Below are 22,206 nucleotides of genomic sequence, written 5' to 3' on the forward strand. Positions count from 1 at the left end.
ACGACCTGATCATCAGTATGTAAAAGTGTATACATAAATTGGTTCCCCACTTCATCCCCCAAACCTATACACCTCCTAGACCTCAGATCCAGTGCCTTCTGCACATACATCTTTGAGAGGACTACACCCTGCCTATCTAACCCATGTTAACTTAGGCAAGCATTTGACCCATTTCTGAGAAAACTATTTCATGCAGGACCTTAATATTTTTGCTGGGTGTTACATGATGCTAATGGAATCAACTGTACTAAAATCTGCTTTATTCATTTATAGTTTTTAAGAAATACTTTTTAAATTTATTAACAAAAAATATTAACTTTTTACTACAGAAAATATTTTTTTGCGAATTTCCTAATGGGGGAATATTAAAGAATATAACAAAGCCTGTGAACGATATCATGCCGGCCGAAGTGGCCGTGCGGTTAAAGGCGCTGCAGTCTGGAACCGCAAGACCGCTACGGTCGCAGGTTCGAATCCTGCCTCGGGCATCGATGTTTGTGATGTCCTTAGGTTAGTTAGGTTCAACTAGTTCTAAGTTCTAGGGGACTAATGACCTCAGCAGTTGAGTCCCATAGTGCTCAGAGCCATTTGAACCATTCTGAACGATATCACATAGAATTGTGCAGTAAAAGAGTGAAATCGATAAATGAATATGCAAAAATGTAAAATGTAAATGTAAAATGTTAAGCAAAGTAACTATATATGGCTATTTGGCTGCAGAGATGGACTTTTATGTTATGCAGAGTCTCTAAAAATTTCATTCATTTATCTATGATACTTTTGATATAATTGGACATATGTACTGAAAATTTTAGTTTGCGGGAAGTTGATCTTAAAGAAAAAACTTTTGAAATCTGTTACTTGCAGTTTATTAAAGCTTGTAAGTAGGCTGTTTAGGTTTTTTTGTTGGTAACGTCACGTAGCGCTCTGTATGACAATCACTGACTGTGCTGTGTGCAGCCTGTGGCTGGTTGGCATTGTTGGAATATTCGCTATTTTAGTGTTGGGCAGTGGGATGTGAACAGCGCGCAGCGTTGCGCAGTTGGTGGGCCGCCAGCAGTGGTGGATGTGGGAGGAGAGAGATGGCGGAATTTTGAGAGCGGACGATCTGGACGCGTGTCCATCAGAAAGAGTAAATTTGTAAGACTAGATATCATTAACTTTTAGAAATAAGGTGGAAAAGTGGATTGTATTGTCGGAGAAGAAAGCACTAAAGAGACCAGGAACAAAATGGACAGAAGAAAGAAAAAGAAAACATGGAGAACGAATGAAAGAAGTATGGAAGAAACGACGTCAGAAAGCTTTGCGTGATCCTTCTGGGTCCATTCGCGATAAGTAAGTATATATATATATATATATATATATATATATATATATATATAATGACTTTTGAATATTATTAAGGTAAATACATTGTTTGTTCTCTATCAAAATCTTTCATTTGCTAACTATGCCTATCAGTAGTTAGTGCCTTCAGTAGCTGGAATCTTTTAGTTAGCTGGCAGTATTGGCGCTCGCTGTATTGCAGTAGTTCGAGTAACGAAGATTTTTGTGAGGTAAGTAATTCGTGAAAGGTATAGATTAATGTTAGTCAGGGCCATTCTTTTGTAGGGATTATTGAAAGTCAGATTGCGTTGCGCTAAAAATATTGTGTGTCAGTTTAGTGTTGATCAGAATAAGTAGAGAGAGAAATGTCTGAGTACGTTCAGTTCTGCTCAGCTGTTTGAAAATCAAATAACGTATGAGGTTTATCAGCACAGTCTTTCACAAATTTTTCTAAGGGGACGTTTCAAACTGTCCTGCTGCATATGATGGCCCTTCTTTGGCCTCTAGCAGGTCTTCCAGCTTCTTTTTCACCTTCCTGGATGTCTTTCTTGCTTTCTTGGCCGTATTAGATGCAGACCTGTCTGCATGGGCAATCATCATTTTATCGCAATGTTGCAGCCCAATGATCATATTTTCACCAGTATTAATTCCCAAATTTTTCAGTACCCAAAACTTTCCAATATTACCACAACTGAATGTAATAACAGCATCATGAACTCCTAGTTTCATTGTATGCGTGCCTACAAATACAGTTTTAAGAAGGCGGTTCCAAATTATTCATTTGGGTTCTGTGTCCACCATGCAGACATTTCCTTAGAAGGTCAGGATGAGCCAAGTCTCTGAAAATAGGTTTATTTGCTATAATAATAGAAGCAGGAAGAGAATGCTGGTGAGAATAAGATTCTCCAGTTGCCTGAGCCCTATTGTATTTGAACCACGAATTTTCTGCTGATGGACACAATCTATGACATGGCTTATCATCAGTAGAGGACTTATGGAAGAATATGGCCCAAACATCTCTCTTCATTGCCTCCAGATTTTCTTCATTTCTCCTAACTGCCTGCCCCTAGTACACCTGCAAGTTTTCTATTTCAGTTTTAGTTAACCGAGCCTCTCCGGTCAACAATTTTCTATCTTTTAAGTTTTTCTTCTCATATCAACAGTTAGTTTTCTCAGCCTTGTTCCCAAACGTTTTTGAACGTGGTCTACACATTCTATTTTGCTAATAATGGCATCTCCATATGGCTTACAGTTCACCTCATTGTTGTAAACCTTACTGTCACCATCGCCCAAATGTGTGGTATGCCGTACGCCTCTTGTTTCTATGGAGCGTTGAAATATTTGTTGTACTCCATGAACTTCCAATACCACCAGTTGTTCCTCTAAAATTAGCCACAAAGTTGTGTTCTTTATTATCATTGACTTTACAACATTTGCAATATTTAGACATTATCTCCACATCTAACACTTTACCGGTGTCTACACTCGTGGCAGTCACTACTCCATTCATAGAAGTATGTCCCCTTTTCTGCCAACTTCCGTCAAGTGCAACTGCAATATCCGAACATCCATCGTTTTCTTCCACTGCTTCCCTAGCAGCCGGTTTCACGCTTTCCTCACTAACCTCACATACAGCTTTTCTAATATTGCACTCAGTTTTTCAAATTTATTTGGTGGTTGATGTAAGTTCATCACTGAACAAAATGTCCTCCCTGCAGCCATGCCCTTGCCAATGGATCGTAAGGCATAAACTAATCTAGTATTGATTTCATAATGGCCACATGCATATGGTTTTGACGAACTCATAAATGAAATCACAGCTGAGCATTTAGTGCAAATTAAATCCAAAGCAATTGCTAGGCCTTTTCTCCCACTGGCACTCTAAAAAATTTTCACACTCTGTGACTCATCACAAATTTAGAAATTACATCTGATAATATTCTCAAATTTATAATATGTTACTGCACCCCTTGTCACTTACAGTCAATTTGTTGTAACTCTCTTCAAATGGTGAGAGCTTCTTTGGTGATGCACTTGTTCAAGAATTACAATTAGAAACATCGTTGCCAGGCGACATAACCTCTTGTACAGAAAGCTTTCTAATCTTGTTTCCTCTAAATTGTCGTTTCTTGAAAATGCCTTTACGTTTCACCATCTTCAATAAACATAACAAAACACACGTAAAGAATCACTGCAAACATAAGTATAACAACTACTCGCAATCACACTTGAACAAAACTAACCGCGTGTTTGAAAGCGTGTTGTTTACAAACAGCAGAAACAAAAAAATACCGACTGTTGCATTCCAAGTATAGCCAACACAATCGGGAGTAAAAAAAAATCCCTAACGTGCAATGTAGGGTATATAAAGATCTAAAACATATGCAGGAAAGTGGGTGACAGAAAAGTGGGCGTGGCACATAAACACACGTGGTAGGAAAATGCTCTTTAAATGCTCGAAAAACATTTTTTTCAACAAAATACTTTTCAGAGTACTTAAATAAAACCTTATTCTGTCGAAATATGATGAAAACCGAAAATCGATTTTTTTCGACCTGAACCACGGTGAGGTCCCCGTAAGATTGCAGGAGACAGACAGCATCCTTGTTTCATTCCTTTGGGAAGTCTGAACACATTCTGCTGATTTGTAGAGGTTTACGGTACTTTCTGCATAAAGTATGACCACAGCACCTCGAACAATAGCTTTAGCGGCACTGTGTCATGTGCTTACTCAAGATCTATGAAAACCGAATGACTACTTACAGTCCTTTCGAATCTCTTCTCCAAGATCTACCTTACCGTAAATATGTTATCTACACATAACCTGCCCACTTCATTCACAAACTTCTCCATTCTTGATTTTTATAGACTCCTGTACAGCTGCCTAATTTTACTTGTGAGACTTACGCTGCGATAACTGCTAAATACATCCTTGCTTCGTTTTTTATGTATGACGCTGAGATAAGCTAAATCACTACCAAAATTTCGAACTCAAAACTAATCAGAATACAGCACGCATCCATACGTGCGTCGAGCCAGGAACAGACCTCAGAAAGGAAGGACGAAGAAGACAAATTCCTATGAACCCGAATCAATGCAGCCAAGCGACAGGCATATGTAGAAGTTAGAGGGTACTTAGGAGGGACAAGGTGACTGTGTTGCTCCGTCCAGAAAGCAGCTGGGAGTCCCGCGGGACACGTTATGCGATGGGAGACGCACCCTCTATATCCCACCGAGATTTCCACACCCTCCAGAACCAGAAGAAAGTCAGAATTGCGGGCAAGTTGGTAAAATATCAGGGAAGAGACCAACGACGACGAGGCAGTTAACCAACTGCAGATGTAAAAGAGCAAGAAAAATTAAAAAGGTAGGAAGGGCAGGAGCCAGGCCGGATCACCGAGCAAGGGCAGCCTAGGACTCCTGGGCAGGGAAGGGGAAAACTGACCGGTTAAAATCGATGCCGGTACTTCAATTCTGAGTAACCGACCCCAAGGGGATGGAAAGGTTTTTGAAAGTACCTGGGTGAAATTTTGAAGCTATACCTACGTATCTGGTTTCACAGTCAGAAAATAAAAAATGTGTGTTTGAGCAGTTTTTGAAATTTAACCACTAAGAAGCTAAAATATTGGGTGAAAAGATTAATAATTACCAAATTCCGACATTACAAGACAGTTGTAAGACTTGAGGGCTTATATGCGAGCATGAATAGCCAAGGTCAAGCTGAGTGACTGGGAAAGCGAGAGCATAGGATATTAAGGGAAATCCTAGGTAAAAGATGGGTTGATGGACTATGGCGAATGAGAGAAAATGAGGACTTGTACAGCAAGACAGAACGTATCGCAGCCTAACAGCCGTGTACCGCAAGTCTCTAGAGGAGCGGAAGGTTCCAAATGATTGGAATAGAGCACAGGTAGTCCCAGTCTTCAAAAAGGGTCGTCGAGCAGATGCGCAAAACTATAGACCTATATCTCTGACATCGATCTGTTGTAGAATTTTAGAACATGTTTTTTGCTCGAGCATCATGTCGTTATTGGAAACCCAGAATCTACTCTGTAGGAATCAACATGGATTCCGGAAACAGCGATCGTGTGAGACCCAACTCGGTTTATTTGTTCATCAGACCCAGAAAATATTAGATACAGGCTCCCAGGTAGATGCTATTTTCCTTGACTTCTGGAAGGAGTTCGATACAGTTCCGCACTGTCGCCTGATAAACAAAGTAAGAGCCTACGGAATATCAGACCAGCTGTGTGGCTCGATTGAAGAATTTTTAGCAAACAGAACACAGCATGTTGTTATCAATGGAGAGACGTCTACAGACGTTAAAGTAACCTCTGGCGTGCCACAGGGGAGTGTTATGGGACCATTGCTTTTCACAATATATATAAATGACCCAGTAGATACTGTCGGGAGTTCCATGCGGCTTTTCGCGGATGATGCTGTAGTACACAGAGAAGTTGCAGCATTAGAAAATTGTAGCGAAATGCAGGAAGATCTGCAGCGGATAGGCACTTTGTGCAGGGAGTGGCAACTGACCCTTAACATAGACAAATGTAATGTATTGCGAATACATAGAAAGAAGGATCCTTTATTGTATGATTATATGATAGCGGAACAAACACTGGTAGCAGTTACTTCTGTAAAATATCTGGGAGTATGCGTGCGGAACGATTTGAAGTGGAATGATCATATAAAATTAATTGTTGGTAAGGCGGGTACCAGGTTGAGATTCATTGGGAGAGTCCTTAGAAAATGTAGTCCATCAACAAAGGAGGTGGCTTATAAAACACTCGTTCGACCTATACTTCAGTATTGCTCATCAGTGTGGGATCCGTACCAGATCGGGTTGACGGAAGAGATAGAGAAGATCCAAAGAAGAGCGGCGCGTTTCGTCACAGGGTTATTTGGTAACCGTGATAGCGTTACGGAGATGTTTAGGAAACTCAAGTGGCAGACTCTGCAAGAGAGGCGCTCTGCATCGCGGTGTAGCTTGCTCGCCAGGTTTCGAGAGGGTGCGTTTCTGGATGAGGTATCGAATATATTGCTTCCCCCTACTTATACCGAGGAGATCACGAATGTAAAATTAGAGAGATTCGAGCGCGCACGGAGGCTTTCAGACAGTCGTTCTTCCCGCGAACCATACGCGACTGGAACAGAAAAGGGAAGTAATGACAGTGGTACGTAAAGTGCCCTCTGCCACACACCGTTGGGTGGCTTGCGGAGTATAAAAGTAGATGTAGATGTAGATCCTTTAAGAAGAGACGATTGATATTTTACAGTCACCTCATGCCGGCCGCGGTGGTCTAGCGGTTCTAGGCGCTCAGTCCGGAGCCGCTAGACTGCTACGGTCGCAGGTTCGAATCCTGCCTCGGGCATGGATGTGTGTGATGTCCTTAGGTTAGTTAGATTTAAGTAGTTCTAAGTTCTAGGGGACTGATGACCATAGATGTTAAGTCCCATAGTGCACAAAAAAAAAAAAAAAAAAAAAAACAGTCACCTCATGAGGATGGACGGTGACCGACTAACAAAAAGAATATGAAGTTTCATCCAATCTAAGAAAACAAGGCCAATGTGAAAAATATCCTAGGCAGATTGGTATGTCAGAGAGAGACATTCCTGAAAGGAACAAATCTAGAAGATTGGTGAACAACTACCAAGATTTTAAAATGGCATCAACGTCCAGTAGACGGAGAGGACATTTGTGCGAAGAGCATTAACAGGCACTTCTTGGTGGACTCAGAAGTTAGTGGCAGGAAGTCAAAGCTGGAACGAGAACAAGACCTAGACACTAAAATGAAATTGCTTGTTACCATGCACTCCATAGAGGCTGAACTCGATAAAAAAAATTAGCAAATAACTGCTATGGGATTTTTAAGACTACGTCTAATGACAACTGGTATTTGACTTCTCGGTTAGAAATAAAAAAATTCGTGTTTCAGTGTTTTTGGAAATTCAACCCCTAAAGGAGTAGAATAAGGGAAGAAAATTTTTAATAAAATATTTCCTTATATTAAAAAAAATTTAAATTTGAATCTATAAAAACTGGTATTTCACTTTTCGGGTAGATATAAAGAAATATTTGTTAGGGGTTGAAAGTTCCTATGAAATTATCTGCACCGGAATGCCAAAGGCATGATTAAGAAAAGCTTTGGACTCCAGCTACGACAGTCGCGTTTTGGTCAGAAGTACATTCGGAAAAGACCATGCACATATGGCATTAATTAGCGTGGAAAGCTTACAAGATGTACCAATTTGTGAACAATATGGGTTCGATTCAATAAGAACAAACAAATCTCTGCAAGCACGCAGTCTATGAGAGCGAAATATCGTGCGGGCTATGCTAGTATCAAATAAAGGAGTTTCCTTACTGTTTCTTCCGTATTCATAAGTTCGTAGCGAAGTGGTTCGCCAGATATGTCTCACAATATGTTCCACAACAAAATATCACTGCTTTTTTTACAACTGGCTTTCGATCACTTCATCGTACAGCCACTCCTCACTCCAAGTGTGAACAAGCAGAAGGCCAAAGATAACGTGTGGAACAAAGACGTTTAAATGATTTACATCGTTGTCAAAGACATTGTTTCCATCGTCTGATACACATTTTGGCAAAACTTGCAAAAAATAAATGCGTTGTGTTTTTAGTGCTTTCAGATTTTTGACAGACACAACATTTGAAGCCGTTTTCTCACGCAGGATGCACATAATTGTACTTTGGCTTACATCAAGTTGGAGGGGCCAGTTGGCCGGAGCTTGTTCTAAGGTTCGTCTTAGTATCCTGTAGAACCCGGTCCTCCAGATCTGGTGTAGGCACAGTACGCCGCCTCCCTGCACATCCACCTGTGTGAGAGGACCCACCATCACACGAACGTGTGTGGTCGGTGTCTGTGGGGGAACTTGTTTCGCTGCAGCGGTGCTGCCTCTGGACCGTTTCCATGTGCTCGGCCGTTTACAAACCCGTATCTCGGCTTGTTTCCGACACGAACAGCGGACCGTCCTGGCGCTTACAGTACGCCGCGTCAATCGCTCAGCCTGCAACACACAATGAACTTTCATTCGTCAGCGCCGTATACCGTGGCAGCGATGCGTTTCCGCACACACGTGTTCCCAGTACCTTCTTTCCTGCATTTCCAGTCAGGGATACGTCCCTGCAGTTTGTCGGCTTTGCTAGTGTTCATCCTTTACATTACTCGCTTACTTTTGTTTTACCACGTCATGTGGGGACACTTTTAATACCTAAATTGTTAAAACTTAAAGTGCAGAGTAACACACAGTGAATGATGCGTCGTCCACCAACAGGAAACGAGGTCACGAGAATGGATTAGCGACTACTTTAAGAAATAACAATCGGTACGTTTTGTACAATGTGCGTCAAAAATACGATGTTAAGAAAGTACAGGTCACATTAGTTATACTATCTGATGGGTCATAAAATAAAGGTAAAACAAATGATTTAGATTAGATCGTTAATGCGTGCTGAACGTTGTTGCTGGGCTCTGCTACGCTCCGATAACAGATATTTTCAAGTGATGCCAGGTACTATTCCAGCGAAAAATAATAAGAAGGCGGGAAAGGCCGCCAGTAAAGTGTTCTTACAGAAGAGGTTGTAACCTCCCAACAGATAAAATAAATAATTATGTATAGCATTCTCATTCAGTGTAACTACCCAACAGATAAATTCCGTAACCTACCAATAGTAAAAATGTGACTAACCTCCTAATTAGATTGTGGCTCACCTGGTAAATTTTGGACGTCAGCAGTGCTGCGACATGGCCCTGAAAGATCATACTGAATAAATTGAAAATTCTTACCTCAATGAAGTCGCCGGATAACACATATATATCTGCTCTTATAATAATTTTTTTCTGGCACAGCCCAGTGCAATGCTGGCCGATAGATTTGTCATGTATAAAAGGAAACAACTGATTTTTATTTACAATAATCGGGATGACCATGGATTGGAGAAATTAGTTGTTGTTGTTGTTGTTGTGGTCTACAGTCCTGAGACTGGTTTGATGCAGCTCTCCATGCTACTCTATCCTGTGCAAGCTTCTTCATCTCCCAGTACCTACTGCAGCCTACATCCTTCTGAATCTGCTTAGTGTATTCATCTCTTGGTCTCCCTCTACGATTTTTAACCTCCACGCCGCCCTCCAATACTAAATTGGTGATCCCTTGATGCCTCAGAACATGTCCTACCAACCGATCCCTTCTTCTAGTCAAGTTGTGCCATAAACTTCTCTTCTCCCCAATCCTATTCAATACCTCCTCATTAGTTACGTGATCTACCCATCTCATCTTCAGCATTCTTCTGTAGCACCACATTTCGAAAGCTTCTATTCTCTTCTTGTCCAATCTATTTATCGTCCATGTTTCACTTCCATACATGGCTACAATCCATACAAATACTTTGAGAAACGACTTCCTGACACTTACATCTATACTCGATGTTAACAAATTTCTCTTCTTCAGAAACGCTTTCCTTACCATTGCCAGTCTACATTTTATATCCTCTCTACTTCGACCATCATCAGTTATTTTGCTCCCCAAATAGCAAAAGTCCTTTACTACTTTAAGTGTCTCATTTCCTAATCTAATTCCCTCAGCATCACCCGACTTAATTCGACTACATTCCATTATCCTCGTTTTGCTTTCGTTGCTGTTCATCTTACATCCTCCTTTCAAGGCACTGTCCATTCCGTTCAACTGCTCTTCCAAGTCCTTTGCTGTCTCTGACAGAATTACAATGTCATCGGCGAACCTCAAAGTTTTTATTTCTTCTCCATGGATTTTAATACCTACTCCGAATTTTTCTTTTGTTTCCTTCAATGCTTGTTCAATATGAGAAATTAGTAAATTCTTTAAATTGAGATGAATGATTGTCAAAAATTAATTTTTATAAAAAAAGATTATTAAGAGATTTTTTAAACATTTACATGGGACGTGATATAACAATACTGCATATACGGGAGGCTGCTTTTACCTTATTATACTACAACGCTCAGGCTCCGCCATCGCTCCCCACGACCGGCCCAGCCAACTCCATACACACGACTGCTAGCTACTACTTACTCCTACTGCCACACAGTTCCTACTGCAGTCAACTCTTTGCATCGAAATTACATCTGCTCGAGTGCGCTAGCTACAAATGCCTTAATTATGGATCTCTTACAAGGTGGCATTAGATAGAAAGGGCATGTTCAACGAAAATGTGCACCTCGGGCTGACTGGTTGATAACCCTCACGCTTAAACAATTTTTGGGAGTTGCAAAATCTGGATTCAACCAGGGGCCATCCTTCTCGGGGTAGGTGGCGATTCTTGGGGGTGCTGAAGTCTGGGGCTAGCGGCCAACTATCATCTTCCCAGTTAATGCTCCGGTACAGAACACAGGGAAGTTAGAAGTGGTCGCTGGCGAACGCCTGTGAGGTGGTGCTTGACGCGGAGGTAAGCCGGTTCGAACCTCGGTGGTGGGAGAGATTCCCGCCGCCGGTGTTTGGTCGGTAAGGTGAGGAGACGCCTCGGCGCCAAGTTCCTGATCACGTGGCCCGGGCTAACCTCCAGACCTCTGAGGAGGGAGGACGAGGTGGGACGCGGCTGACGGGCGTCGCCCTTCGCTGCTGTCCAATTCTACACCCTCCACCCATCCTCTCGTCATCAGACCACACAAACGTGGCAGCAGCTGAGCTGCACACTCGCCCACGTCACAGTAACCTTCACTCGGCTAACAGAGGTGCGAGGGAAAGCTGGCATTACGCTCGACGAAGAACAGCTTCCCATATTAGGCGGAAGAACGACACTTGGGATGGTGTAAAAGCCAGGAGTGCCGCACTGCTTCACATTCTCGCAGCACCTGAGGCTTACAAGATTTTACAAATGCGTTTCCCGGAGCGAGAGTGAGGTCTGATCAATTTTCTCCTTTATCAGGGTAAGATGTCCTAAATATGATACAAAATCACAAAATGTGTTTTCATTTTTTACAGAAAAAGGGTACCTGAAAGGAAAAAAATGTATATGAAAGACAATGTTAGCTGCTTTAAAATGGCACTGTGTGTAATTCTTTATACCTGCAAATCTAAACCAAAAATAAATAAAACACTATCATTTTTTTGTACTGAAAATCTTAAATATGATACGACTGGTTCAAAATATGATGCACATGAGATATTCCTAAGTACAATGAAGTTAGGAGACTGAGGTCTTAAAAATGAAATAGAGCACACAAAAAATGATACTTATGTATAACTGTTAGTTTTCTTTCACAGACTTTTTGAGGATATTTATGGCATGAAACGAACGTCGTTGTCAACTACAAAAACTTCTTTATTTGTTTCTTCTATTTTCGACATTATTAAGTTAAGCTACAATGAGTAGAAACTGTTTACAATTATACTTCATATACTACAGGCTTTATTACACGGGTGGTGTGGCTTAATGCTTATAAAACTAACACACTTTTTTATGCGTTCGAAACGAATTTTCACACTCTGTTTTGCACCCTAATGTAGGTACTTCAAAACTACAATAGGATTCAATAAGTTCTTGGGCTGACGTAAATCGCTGTGTACGAATTTCCTGTTTGACGCAAAGTTGTTATACGATGAGGCATATAGACCCAATGAGAGATTAAATCCGTGTTTGGTCTGTCAAAAACTCAACCACTTGACGTTATTCTCACTGTCATTACAATAAATGATACGATGTTTCCGTTTTTCCCCTCGTTTAATCGACGATTCGTGGCAAACAAATTGCAACCACTGAACATCAGCTGTTCTTCGATCCCCTAACGCAGTGGCCGGAAAACGTAGCAGTCAAGGGCTATACAGCAGCAGAATAAAATAAATGTGGGACACATTTGTAAATAAGTTTCCTTATCTATAACTAGTATCGGTAACAATAAAACTGTAAAATTGCAAATATTTACTTTTACATTTTTATTCATCATTATTTTAGCAATAAGTACGGACAATTACAAAAACAGGAGGAGAAAAAAAAACTACACAAATGAGAACTTAGAAATAATTGTGTCACGAATATCTCCAAGCAAACCAGTAAAATGCTTGCTCTTCTTTGCTCCAACTAGCCAGTACCTTTCCGAAATTTCGCAAGATGCGCTGCAACACATTTGAAGGAAAAAGTTGATTACTTTTTGGATCCCGTAGCAGTATTCTTGGAGTTTGTCCAGGTACTCAGCTAACAGCTTCTACTACTTCTAAACTGCTGAATTCTGAATTCCTTTCTTTCGGTTTTTTTTTTCACTCCACAGGCCGATATAGAAATCTAAAAGCTTCTTATTCCGTGTCGACCCAGCTGTTAAAACAGGTTTAGTTTGTGGAACGATTTCATCACTGTAGCTCTCGCTTGCTCGGCTCCTGTGATTCCGTCGAGTTTCGTAGCTTGGGGCGTTTGTGCTGCTTCGTGACAGTAGGTTCTGCAGAAGTTGCAAGGAAGGACGCGGTGAGTTGATTCCTGACGGACCGACGCACGGATCTCTCAGTCCATTTGTGTCCAACTGCACTGGTACAGGACGCGTACCTTTGGGCATTATTTGTTGACTAATTTACTTCCGTCGCGCGGTTCAAAAAGACGCTGACAACCGTTTGAGGAAGCTTTGCAGACGTAACAGTGTCAACAACTGATCCTCGGCGGCCGACGAAGCTCTCCTCAACTGGTGAGCATTCTGATGCTCACCGAGCACCGACTGGCTTCAAGACGTCCTTACAGGTGGAACTCAATACGTCGCTCTCAACGGAACAAAATCGACAAATGTACAGGTGGTTACCGCAGTAGGAAGTCAGATAGCGCCTCTACTGTTTACAGTGTATATCAGTGATCCAGCAGAAAACGTCCAACGCCCTTTAACACCGTTTGCAGAAGATACGGTTCTCTATAACAAAATAGTAACGGTAGGAGGCAGTATGGATTTGCAGAATTACGTACAGATGATGGATGACCGGTGCTGGCTACGGCGATTGTCCCTGAATATACAGGGTGTTTCAAAAATGAACGGTATATTTGAAACGGCAATAAAAACTAAACGAGCAGCGATAGAAATACGCCGTTTGTTGCAATATGCTTGGGACAACAGTACATTTTCAGGCAGACAAACTTTCGAAATTACAGTAGTTACAATTTTCAACAACAGATGGCGCTGCAGTCTGGCAAACTCTGTAGTACGATATTTTCCACATATCCACCATGCGCAGCAATAATATGGCGTAGTCTCTGAATGAAATTACCCGAAACCTTTGACAACGTGTCTGGCGGAATGGCTTCACATGCAGATGAGATGTACTGATTCAGCTGTTCAATTGTTTCTGGATTCTGGCGGTACACCTGGTCTTTCAAGTGTCCCCACAGAAAGAAGTCACAGGGGTTCACGTCTGGCGAATAGGGAGGCCAATCCACGCCGCCTCCTGTATGTTTCGGATAGCCCAAAGCAATCACACGATCATCGAAATATTCATTCAGGAAATTAAAGACGTCGGCCGTGCGATGTGGCCGGACACCATCTTGCATAAACCACGAGGTGTTCGCAGTGTCGTCTAAGGCAGTTTGTACCGCCACAAATTCACGAAGAATGTCCAGATAGCGTGATGCAGTAATCGTTTCGGATCTGAAAAATTGGCCAATGATTCCTTTGGAAGAAATGGCGGCCCAGACCAGTACTTTTTGAGGATGCAGGGACGATGGGACTGCAACAGGGGGCTTTTCGGTTCCCCATATGCGCCAGTTCTGTTTATTGACGAAGCCGTCCAGGTAAAAATAAGCTTCGTCAGTAAACCAAATGCTGCCCACATGCATATCGCCGTCATCAATCCTGTGCACTATATCGTTAGCGAATGTCTCTCGTGCAGCAATGGTAGCGGCGCTGAGGGGTTGCCGCGTTTGAATTTTGTACGGATAGAGGTGTAAACTCTGGCGCATGAGACGATACGTGGACGTTGGCGTCATTTGGACCGCAGCTGCAACACGGCGAACGGAAACCCGAGGCCGCTGTCGGATCACCTGCTGCACTAGCTGCGCGTTGCCCTCTGTGGTTGCCGTACGCGGTCGCCCTATCTTTCCAGCACGTTCATCCGTCACATTCGCAGTCCGTTGAAATTTTTCAAACAGATCCTTTATTGTATCGCTTTTCGGTCCTTTGGTTACATTAAACCTCCGTTGAGGTTCTGTTCTAAGGAATAAACCATGTTGTCAACAGCACACTTGCACGTTGTGAACAGCACACGCTTACAGCAGAAAGACGACGTACAGAATGGCGCACCCACAGACTGCGCTGTCTTCTATATCTTTCACATCACTTGCAGCGCCATCTGTTGTTGAAAATTGTAACTACTGTAATTTCGAAAGTTTGTCCGCCTGAAAATGTACTGTTGTCCCAAGCATATTGCAACAAACGGTGTATTTCTATCGCTGCTCGTTTAGTTTCTATTGCCGTTTCAAATATACCGGTCATTTTTGAAACACCCTGTATATAAATGCAACATATTGCGAGTACCTAGGAAAGCGGCCACACGGGTAGTGGGGGCTGTGTAGTAGGGACGGGACGGTTTCTTACGTTAGAAGGGGCGTCCGTCTAAAAGGGGATAGGTATACCACAGTTAGTTAGTTCTACAAACGACCTGTATTGTAGTTGTAAATTGTTGTAGCTGTGTTGGGAAAGAACCTGAGCTCCAAGCCCTAATAGAAAGCACAGAAGCTCAAATAGTTATAGGTACAGAAAGTTGGCTAAATCCGGAAACAAGTTTAGCCGAATTTTTTTCAAACGACCTAACATGTTCAGAAAGGATAGATTCAGTACACTTGATGGTGGAACACTTGTTGCTGTCAGAAGTAGTTTACCTTGTAGTGAAATTGAAGTAGATAGTTCTTGCGAAGTAGTACGGGTAGAGTTTATGCTTGACAATAGCACTAAACTATTAATTGGATCGTTTCACACCCCGCCGACTCTGAAGATATAGTTGCTGAACAGTTCAAAGAAAACTTGAGTCTCATTTCAAATAAGTACCCCACTCATACAATTATAGTCGGTGGTGACTTTAATCTATCCTCGACATGTTGGAAAAACTATACGTTTAAAGCCGGCGGCAGCCATAAAAAAAATGGCTCTGAGCACTATGCGACTTAACTTCTGAGGTCATCAGTCGCCTAGAACTTAGAACTAATTAAACCTAACTAACCTAAGGACATCACACACATCCATGCCCGAGGCAGGATTCGAACCTGCGACCGTAGCGGTCGCTCGGCTCCAGACTGTAGCGCCCAGAACCGCACGGCCACTTCGGCCGGCCAGCCATAAAACGTCATCCGAAATTGTACTGAACGCTTTCTCAGAAAATTATTTGAACAATTAGTTCACGAAGCCACTCGAAGTGTAAATGGTTGCTAAAGTATACTTGGCCTCTTAGCAACAAATAATCCTGGACAAATAGGGACTCTTATCATGACGAATACACGCGTTAGCGACCACACGGCAGTAGCTGCTAGGCTGAATACCGTAACACCCACAATAGACAAAAACAAACGCAAACTACACATATTTAAATAAGATGATAATACTCTTAACGCCTTTTTAAGAGACAGTCTCCACTCCTTCCGATATGATTATGTAAGCACAGAAATGATGTGGAATGATTTCAAAGAGATACTATCGACGGCAATTGAGAGATATATACCACATAAATTAATACGTGATGGTACAGATCCCCCATGGTACACAAAACGGGCATGCCAGATTTAAAAGAACGCAAAATCCTCAAGATTGGCAAAGTTTTGCAGAAGTTCGAAATATAGCGCGTACTTTAATGCGAGATGCTTCCAGTAATTTCCACAACGAAACTCTGTTTCGGAATGTGGCAGAAAAAACAAAGACAATCTGGTCATACATAAAGCACACCGGTGGCAAGACGCAATCAATACCGCCAGTGCGCGATAAAAACGGTGAAGTCACTGATGACAATGCCACTAACGCACAGTTATTAAACACGGTTTTCCGAAACGCCTTCACCAAAGAAGACGAAGTAAATATCCCTTAATTCCAGTCAAGAGCAACTGCCAAGATGAGAAACATAGAAGTAGATATCCTCGTTGTAACAAAGCAGCTTAAATCACTTCTAATCAAACTGTGTGCCTGTGGAATATCGCCTCAGATGTGCGACTGGATTCGTAATTTCCTGTCAGAAAGGTCACAGTCTGTAGTAATAGACGGTAACTCATCGAGTAAAACAGAAGTAATATCCGGCGTAGCTCAAGGAAGTGTTATAGGCCCTCTATAGTTCCTGATCTATATTGACGACGTAGGAGACAATCTGAGTAGCCCTATCAGATTGTTAGATGTCATTTACCCTCTTCTAAAGTCATCAGATGAGCGAAAACGAATTGCAAAATGATTTAGATAAGAAATCTGTATGGTGCGAAACGTGGCAACTGACCCTGAATAAAGACGTTATTCACATGAGTACTAAAAGAAATCAGCTAAATTTCGATTACGCGGTAAGTCGCACAAATCTGAAGGCTGTAAATTTAACTAAATACTTAGGGATTACAATCACAAATAACCTGAATTGGAACTATCACATAGATAATATTGTGGGTAGAGCAAACCAAAGACTCCGATTCACTGTCAGAACACTCAGAAGGTGGAACAGCTCTACCGAAGAGACTGCTTACACCACGCTTGTCCGCCATATTCTGGAGTATTGCTGTGCAGTGTGGGATCCGCACGTGGGACTGACGGATGACATCGAAAAAGCACAAAGAAGGGCAGGTCGTTTTGTATTATCGCGAAATAGGGGCGATAGTGTCACAGACGTGATGCGTGAATTGGAGTGGCAATCGTTTAAACAAAAGCGTATTTCGTTGCGACGGGATCTTCTCATGAAATTTCAATCACCAGTTTTCTGCTACGATTGTGAAAACATTCTGTTGGAACCCACCTACAAAGGGAGAAATGATCATCACGATAAAATATGAGAAATCAGGGTCCGCACAAAAAAAATTTAAGTTCTCGTCTTTCCCGCGCGCCGTTCGAGACGGAACGATAGAGAGACATCTTGAAGGTGGTTCATTGAAGCCTCTGCCAGGCACGTTATTGTGAATAGCAGAGCAATCGTGTAGATGTAGAAGGAAATCCACTAGTGTGCAACTACACTATTGATAATAACAGATAAAAACAGTAACTATCGCAAAATACAGTGGCGACATCTACAACGTGCTGACACGAGGAAAGTTTCCAACCGATTTCTCATACACAAACAGCAGTTGATCGGCGTTGCCTGGTGAAACGTCGTTGTGATGCCTTGTGTAAGGAGGAGAATTGCGTACCATCACGTTTCCGACTTTCATAAAGGTCGGATTGTAGCCTATCGCGACTGCGGTTTATCGTATCGCGACATTGCTGCACGCGTTGGTCGAGATCCAATGACTGTTAGCAGAATATGGAATCAGTGGGTTCAGGAGGGTAATACGGAACGCCGTGCTGGATTCCAACGGCCTCGTATCATTAGCAGTCGAGATGACAGGCATCTTATCCGCATGGCTGTAACGGATCGTGCAGCCACGTCTCGATCCCTGAGTCAACAGATGGGGACGTTTGAAAGACAAGAACCATCTGCAAGAACAGTTCGACGACGTTTGCAGCAGCATGGACTATCAGCTCGGAGACCATGGCTGCGGTTACCCTTGACATTGCAATGGTGTACTCGACGACGAACCTGGGTGCACGAATGGCAAAACGTCATTTTTTCGGATGAATCCACGTTCTGTTTACAGCGTCACGATGGTCGCATCCGTGTTTGGCGACATCGTGGTGAACGCACTTTGGAAGCGTGTATTCGTCATCGCCATACTGGCGTATCACCCGGCATGATGGTATGGGGTGCCTACATTTAAGCAGGATAATGCACGACCGCATGTTACAGGTCCTGTACGGGCCTTTCTCGGTACAGAAAATGTTCGACTGTTGCCGCTGCCAGCGCGTTCTCCAGATCTCTCACCAATTGAAAACGTCTGGTCAATGGTGGCGGACCAACTGGCTCGTCACAATACGCCACTCACTACTCTTGATGAACTGTGGTATCGTATTGAACCTGTACACAGCATCCAAGCTTTGTTTGACTCAATGCCCAGCCGTATCAAGGCCGTTATTACGGCGAGAGGTGGTTGTTATGGGTACTGATTTCTCAGGATCTATGCACCCAAATAGTGAAAATGTAATCACATGTCACTTCTAGTATATTTTTCCAATGAAGACACGTTTATCATCTGCATTTCTTCTTGGTGTAGCAATTTTAATGGCCAGTACTGTATCTAGGAATAACGATCGAGAGCGACCTTAAGTCGAATGGCAAATAAAAGAAATAGTAGGAAATGGGTTAAAAGGCGCTTGTTGGACAGATTCTTATAAAGCTCATCAGTGTGGGATTCTTAGCAGGTAGGACCGAAGGAAGAGAGAGAGAAGGTCCAATAAAGGCTGCAGGTTTGGCCACGGAATCGTTTAGATGGCGTGAGAGCGTTGCGAAGGTGCTCAGCTAACCGCAGTGGCAGACGATACAAGGGGGGCGCTGCGAATCACGGGGAGGGGTACAACTGATATTTCGAGAGACTGCTTCCAGGCGAGAGTCGGTCAACGTGTTACCTCCTCCCACATAAATCTCGCGAACTGACCAACACGAGGAAAATCGAGAAATTTGATGTGGTGTTCATGGCAAAGAAGAGCAGCGCGTTCCGTCACAGGTTCATAAAGTAAGTACGAATGCGTGTCAGAGATGTTCATCCAACATCAGTGGCAGACGCTGCAACAGAGCAATCTGCAGCACGACGGGGCGAAGTGTTAAATTTCTAGAATGTACGTTCCTAGAAGGGTCTGCCACTATATTGCTCCCTCCTACGTGATTCTCACTGAATAGTAGTAGTATGGTATTCTGCCTTACGGCAGGTCTTGTCTCTCCATAGCCAGTCTTTTCATTTCTGAAAATTTGTCTCTTATGATACTGTCCAGCATTTGGTAACTTCTTTTTCCTCTTCCTCTTTTTACTTCCACCATTCCTTCTATTCCTCCTTTCAATAAACAGTCCCTCCTGAAACAATGTCCAATCCAGTTCCGTTTTCTCTTTCTGATGACTTTCAGCAAATTTCTTTCTTCTCCAACTCTTCTTAATACTTTTTCATTCCTTACTCGGTCTTCCCATTTCATTTTTTCCATTCTTCTCCATATCTACATCTCTACTGCCTCCAATCTTCTTTCATATTCCTTCCTCAATGTCCAGGTCTCCGCACCATACAGTACAACGCTCCAGATGTCTTTTCCTCAGATCTTTGTTTAGTGGTGAGCAAAGTAATTTGTTTCCTCTTGAATCCTCTTTCTGCCATTGCAATTTTTTTCCTACTTTCTGTTGAGCAATTCATATTATCCATTATTACACTTCACAAGTAATTGTAGTTATTCAATTGCTCTATTTCCTCTCATCCTAGTTTCATACGGCATTTTCTCCCCTTTCCTCCAATTACCATTCTTTCCGTTTTCTTCACGTTAATCTTCAGTCCATATTCTTCTAATTTTGTGTTTAGATCATCTAACATTTGTTTCCCCATCTTTCTTGCACTCTCTGCCACCACAACCATGTCTGCAAATCTTATACCCTCCACTGTCCGACCCCCTATACAAACTCCTCTCCTTCCAAACTTTCATTAGTAATTTCCTCCAGATAAACAACAGCCATGTCTTACACCTCTTCCAAGTCCAATTTCTTCACTCATCACACTTCGTATTCTTACTCTTGCTCTCTGGTTCAAATGTAAATTTCTAATTAGCCGTCTATCCTTCCAGTCAACGCCATATTTCCTTAGGATTTCCATCAGTTTGTCCCATCTAAGAATAGACATTAAGATAAAGTTAGAGAGATTCTAGCGCACATGGAGGCTCACCAGGAATCGCGACTGGAAGAAGACAGTGGTAACCAAAGTACCCTCCGCCAGATGTCATAGGGACCTGTCCACGAAAAGTAAGCTGATACACGGCGCGGTGGCTGACGGGTGCGGCTGTAAGTGGGAAATGTCTGTACGCTCCCATCTGCTACCGAATGGAGTGTCAACTTAGTTTGCGCGGACAGATAGCCACACAAAGGAGGGAAATTAGCTGATGACCAATGCAATAACTGATTGTAACAGAAAGCAACCCCCCGTAGAAAAATGACTTCACTGGAGAAATGTAATGTGGCTGTGCACCTGAAATTAAGGAGTTGTATCGGTGTGCAAGTTCTCTGTTTTTAAGGGACAGTCCGGCGCGAAAGCGACTCTTGTGTTTAGCTCCAAGATACGTTGGAAACTCCTAAGCATCTCGACGAGCAGTGACATTCGAAACGGCACTGCAGGTGCATTCCAGCCAGAGGCTGAGCACTGCAGAGTGGCTACCGGGTTACGTCACGGGCTCTCAGGTGTTGGTGCTCAGGTGGATGAGTCGGCTCTTCGTGGCCACGGTGACGGGCGGAAATGGCGCCGGCTAGAGAGCGTTAAATGCCGTTTCTAGCTTTCCAGCTGCTAGTAATGGCGCGCGAGGGTGAGTCAAATTGAAAAAACCCCTATGTTCAATACCAACAGCGAAAAATGTCGGCAGCAGCTCGGGAGTTGGTACACGTGTCCGAGACAGAGTGCTGGATGTCCTCAACAGTTGGTAGCGCAGCGCAGACGTTATCAGAAGGAAACAGTGTAAACTCCCTTTTACAGGAGGAAATTACTTTTTCTCAGTCGGCTACTCGTGGCAAGTGTGACTCGCAAAATTTTGTAGATGGCTGCACGTTCAGAGACCGTGATTAGTTACAATTGAGAGAAATACAGCCCTCAGTCACTATATTTAAACGAATTAACCGGGTTTCAACACTGCCAGAAGTGTCTTCCTCAGAATTCAAATCAAAGAATGGTCTATATTCTGTAACATTGTCACAGAATTATGACCAAAATCGTATGGTAGAGTATAAGTACGGAATTATCGTACTTATATCTCATTTATAAAATAATAAATATTCCAAAAGGTCATAAAGTCATAAAGATATTTAAGATGAAGAAAACTGTGATGCCGAGCCACTAAGGGCTGCTCGTTACTTGCGTGGTGCAGGTTGCAAAACGTTTAAATATAGTGACCGAGGGCTGTTTTTCTTTCAATTGCAAGTGAGACTACTGGAACGTCCATTGGATGATATTCCATTACCGAGACATGGCTGTCACGTGTGGTCGTTTGTGTTCACATGTCAGCGCGAAAACTTAGTTTGTTTTCAGGGACCATTCTTACAGGAAGTCGTAATACAGTAACAGTGTTAAGTATCTACAGATGATAGAACAGTTTATTTGTGACTTCTTGAACGAAAGTCGTATGAACATGCGCCACCAACGAAAACTGGCGCAGAAAAAATGTTGCCGAAGCATTTTAAAACATCAGAATATTAATTTGCTCGAAAAAATGTACAAGGTGTCCCAGAAATGTTGCGACAAACTTCGAGGGGTTGTAGGCTTCTCCGGAGGAACAAATCGAGGGTCCCATGTTGGGAAAGGTGCTCCAACGACGCTACAGGGCGTCGAAGTTACAGGCGCCGGCCGCTAGGGCAGCAGACGTGACTGTACGCAGATGGGCCGTAGGCGGAACGTCTCGCAACCATGTTTGTTATGCAGTGATCGCGGCCGATTGCCACGGTCGCCAGTGGAGAAGGTGGAGCCAGCTGCTGTGTAGGAGAAAAATGAACTGAGGATGGAAACTCATGTCCGAAACCGTCATCCACCGAGGCAACAGGACGAGGCAATCATAGGAGACGAGGCTTCTCTACACAGCAGCTGGCCCCACCTTCTCCCTTGCCACAGTCTCGAGCACTGAACAACAAACCACGGTCCGA

Source organism: Schistocerca cancellata, chromosome 12, assembly GCF_023864275.1.
Source record: "Schistocerca cancellata isolate TAMUIC-IGC-003103 chromosome 12, iqSchCanc2.1, whole genome shotgun sequence".
Taxonomy (NCBI): Eukaryota; Metazoa; Arthropoda; class Insecta; order Orthoptera; family Acrididae; genus Schistocerca; species Schistocerca cancellata.